The sequence below is a fragment of the Patella vulgata genome, chromosome 7 (genome assembly GCF_932274485.2).
Source record: "Patella vulgata chromosome 7, xgPatVulg1.2, whole genome shotgun sequence".
NCBI lineage: Eukaryota > Metazoa > Mollusca > Gastropoda > Patellidae > Patella > Patella vulgata.
In genome coordinates this window covers 29,921,322-29,926,596 of record NC_065885.2, presented here as the reverse complement: position 1 = coordinate 29,926,596, position 5,275 = coordinate 29,921,322, and positions in this window count along the sequence as shown.

Genomic DNA, 5,275 nt, shown 5'->3' with positions numbered 1-5,275 from the left:
GTCCTTTTTTAACTTTTCCTTCAAAAGAGTAGTATGTCGTAAAATCATTTTGATAATTCGATAATTCTTTGAAGTATGTAATAGCTAATGAACTAATTAATCTGAAAATACCTTTCATGGGAAAAGTTTTCTTAATTAGTTGATCTTTATGGATTTTCAATCCCAGGCTGTGAATCTTTATGTGGAGTTACTGTAGTAGGGGAAGCAACTCCATTTTTATAACATGTTTGGAAACAGGCCACAATTATAAGACTATCCTAATCGTTTCCTGGCCTCAGATGGATGTTTTTAACAGATATTGATTGGCCAGTTAGAGAAAATAAAGCATATTTTGGACATGCTGATCTTTCCACACCGCCAAAACAAATTTCATACATAATTTGGAAAGCTGTGTTGTTTTAGAATATAATCATACCATAAGTTTGTTTTTTTAGAAAATGTAGAAATGTAGAGTCGTCCACATCCGTCGGCGGAGTCGTCCACAGAAAGTATATTTAATTAGTATAATTTTTTGTGTTGAGATCATCATTTTCCCCTGGTTTTCAGAGTGTCTGATATGAGTATTGGGGTCACTGTGGCTAGGTGGGTAAGACGCTGGCTCGCTAGCCTGCACGGAGGTCGGATGTTCGATCCCTGCATTGGCCGAGAAAGTTCATCCGGATTTTTCGGCTTGGTTCCCACTTGTCAGTGATGCAGTACGGAGGGTCTGACAAGAACAGCTGTCTATACTTCTGTTTGTTCGTACCTTTTGTTTTTGGTTCTCTGAAGGAAGAATCCAGCACACGAAAAGAAAGGAGAGAAAAAAAAAGAGAGTATCTGGTCTTACAGAGGTTTTGGTTTCGTCTAATAAGGCTTCCGGAGGTGGGAGTGAGAGGAAATCTAAATGTATGTTTATACGGTTCATTTATATATATATAAAAAGTTTGGAAAATAATCTTTATTTTAATTACATATACAATTACAATACAAAATTTAAAGTGGTTACATGGATGTACAATCAATCGTGATTTAATAATATATTAATATAGTATAATAAAAAAATACGCAAGGTGGTTTACGTTACCTGGGGTCATTTTTACGCTCCATCCTACTTAGGTTATTGTATTAGTTTTCCAGAGAAATCCCAGAGAAGCTAAGGGGTGGTAAATGCGATCGAACCATTTATATCATTTTATGCCTGGGAGTAGCCCACAGACGGGCGTTGTAATGCTTGTCTATATTTTGTGTGTAATGTGGTAGTTTTCTGTCTCTGATTAGAGGCAACCAACAAACGGGCCCAGTCAACAAACAGGTTGAACATAAATCTGAACTTCATATCCACTCCAGATTAATTTTATCATTAAAATAACTACTGAACACGCCAAGGAATAATGTGAGAAGTTTATGTGATTGGCTTATTATTACCGAGATAATTTTCGAATAAAGTTAGCTCATCTACACTGAGAACGTTTTGCTCCACATTCAAGAAATGTTTGGTTTGAAATTTTACGAGGAATACTGCTGCGTTCTAATCATATTGTCTTACCCGAGTTGACCATCTGGAAATATCGTTTTCTCGCTAGACGTATTAATGATCGAGTTCTTCGCTTGTTTTTATTGGACCTTTTTTTATTTCTTTTAATTTCTTACAAGAGAGACGTTCTAGTATTCTTGTAGCAATATTCATGCAAAATATAAGTAAATACAATTATCTTGGGGACAAATTCCGATTTTCTCAAAGTGTTTTCAAAGTGAATTCGGTGATTTTCGGTGTTTTAATTTAATTTATTATTAATGTAAAATAAAAGTAAATAGTAAGATCTTAAGTGCGAATTCCGATATTTTTAAAGTGATTTCCGTTGTTTATATGTTTTCAATGTGAATTTATTATTAATGCAAAATATTAGTGAACAGGAATTAGTATAACGCTCTTGAGCAACTCGATTGTTGGATATTCAGCGATTTATAAATATAGATTATTATTACTATTATTGTATAGGTCTTTAAGTGAATTTCGGCGTTTATATGTTTTCAAAGTAAATATCGGGGATTCAATATTAATATTAATGCAAAATATAAGTAAACATGAAGGTCTTGCGGGCGAATTCAGATATCTACAAACTGAATTCCGGTGTTTGTAAGTGAATTCCGGTGTTTATAAGGGAATTCCGGTGATTAGTCTAGCCCCACTTTCACGTATCATCCTCATCTATATATATATATATTAAAATCGCGTTATTACCAGATAGTTCATCATCGATAGTTTGTTCTACTGCTCTATGTAACTCGTGAGCGGGTGCTATGTTTTTCACTTGGACAACAATCTTGGAAAATAAGACGGCTAAAGTACAAAATCTATTATAAATTTATTTCAAAATATCATTGTTAATGTTGCAGAATATAAAAATTGGAGCGGGTTTTGGGGTTTCTTGTTTGAGTAATCATATGTTCTTTTCCAAATGCCAAGACGAGATTATTCAAAAATATATTGTTTTTTTCTTAATCCTAACCAAAGCTTCCATGATATCCATATGAATGAATTATGTGAAAGGGAATGTTGCTTGTCTTCTTCAGTTGTCGGTTGAAACATTTGATATTATCATTATACATAGCTATGATTATGATCGACTGAATCGGACATATGGTTGCTTTCCAGACCAGTTCATATTTTCAAAACCCAATCGTGAATGAAAACAATCAGATTTTTTACAGCGTGGCATTTACTTTGATTGTGAGATGAATTCAGAATTTATATTTTTGACTATCATTTTTATACGCCCACAGTTTCATTTGGACGCATTCGGCGCCCCTCGACTCCTGGGGCTTTCTTTGTGGACACTCACAATTTGTATTGATGAAACTTAAATATATTTTTATATCCCAAAGATCTCGAATGGGTTCAATTTTGGCACGTATCGGACCATAACTTCATAGATTATTGCCACTGATTGCACGAAAATCTCGTCTTTAGCCCGTGGGCCCTCTAGAGATCACAATTTTTATCTGATTTTCGTGAAACATAAAAAAATATGTTTATATCCCAAAGGCCTCGGATTGGTTCAATTTTTGGCATGTACCGGAGAGAAACTTCATAGATTATTTCGTCTAATTATGCTTGTGGTTTGAATAGCAGGGCCCGTGAGAGGGGTGACCTTTAATTGTCAGGGGCCCAGAGCCTAGAGGGACCCGGGGGTATGCCGATAAATGTTTTTAAGAAAATTTGTTAGTACAAATTAATCAGAAAAATAGATACATCGTAGAAGATCGTATAAGTAGAAGAAACCCGACATTCCTTTAGGGGAAAAAAATAGAAGGTGAGGACCAGGGCTCACACTGTCAGTCGCCAAAATCGCAATTGGCGATAAAAATATGAAAGTGGCGATTAAAATTTGATTTTGGCGATTAAAATTTAATTTTGGCGATAATGTTTTGCGGTACTGGCGATTCCTTTTGAGAACTGGCGGAAAAAAAACCACTTAAAATTCTAATCGTATTTATTCTGGATTAACCATTATTTAGAAGTAGAACAGAAGTTGCGGTAGAGCGGTATTTTCATGTTGCAGCTTAAGCGGTGGACACACTAGCCGAATGTTTCGCCGAATCAATCGGCGCCGAATTTTATTCTGTGAAATTACCTTTCATGGGTGCCGCCATATTGAATAATTATTGGACTATTTCGCGATTCAGCTCTGATCAGTTTGACATCTTTCATACACACAACGGCTAAATAATCATATTTAACTTCATTCAATATGAAAATAGAAGAGAAATAAATACTTCTAAAAATTTCTACAAGCATACTCAGTGTTTTCAACTAAAATCGTCGATGTATAGGAATTTAAATGTCGGTCAATCAGGTTAGGGCCTGTTCTCAGGCGGAGCTAGCTGTAGACAGGCAGCCTAAGTTTGGGATAGCAATCGACTAGTGAATCGGGCGAAGCATTCGGCTAGTGTGTCCACCCATTCGGCCAATAAAATTCGGCGCCGATTGATTCTCCCGAATGATTCGGCTAATGTGTCCACTGCTTTAATGGGAAGACCGTTGCTTAAAAGCAGGGGTGGCAAACTTCCTTTCGATTCAGGGGCCACATGAACTAAAATTTAACATCAAGTGGGCCGGAGATAAGGAAAATTTTTATTGATTTATTGGACAAAATCATTATGCCAAATAATACTTTTAATACAGATGTTATAGTTTTACTGAAACCGGAAAACAATAATAAAATGATTTCCACCGCTAGTTTCTAAGAATTATCGACTCGTTCAATTTGTTGAAATTTTGAACCATAAAAACGAAACGAAAGAGGATCTATGTTTTAATCAGATTGATTGTATATAGGCCAGTTCTTATCATATGAATTGCCCATGGGTAGCCATGTCTACCCCATGAAAAACCGAGGAGCTAATATAGCACTTAAGGACCAGGGCCCTGTTTCACAAAAAGTTAAGGTAAAATCACTAAAATATATTGTAATAAATGTAAAATCAAAAGGAAATTTCAAATTTTATGCGTTTCACGAAGATCGATTGTAACTTAAAATGCAATTTTAATAGATTTTAGTTAAAATTGCTTGCGAACGCGCAGTGTACAATTCCGATGCGGGCACTTACGGTGTAAGCGAGAGAGAGAGAGAGAAATGAGGTTTAACGTCCACTCGACACAAACTAGGTCATTTCGGGACTAACACATGGTTCAATTTTATTTCTATAATTCGCTTGCGCGTAGGGGTCTTTAGCGGTGGGAGGACCCGGAGAAAACCCACGAGGTTGGACAGGCGACCCTACTCCTTGTCACGTACAACCGGGGATTCGAAACCACGCCAGTTGACTCAATGACAGGTCCTGTGATACAGCGCGCACGTGCTAACCATTCGACCATCCACCCCCCACCCCGCTCACACACACGGTTTAAGCAAATACGCTTCGAAATTGAACTGACGGGTACAATATCAATGGGGAGAGTTTCATACGTTGTAGCAATGTTTGCACATGGTCAGACAGTCGTAGCGAGGTGAAATAATAACAAATTTATGATATTAAAATTGAATTTCAAATAGACCTATAACATTTTTTTAATAAACACATTTGGGATTATTGATTTATCATTTTACAAATTATCATAACCCCAAAACCATATGAGTAAATACTTTGCATGTGGCATGTCTAGTATTATAGGCCTGTAGTATTACGACCAAGAAAAAATTGGGTGGCACTCGACCCGTTTAGTAGTAAATAATCTCCATTTTTGTCCAAAAATAACGAGTTTCAACTAAAATGAAAAAAAAAACAAAAAAAA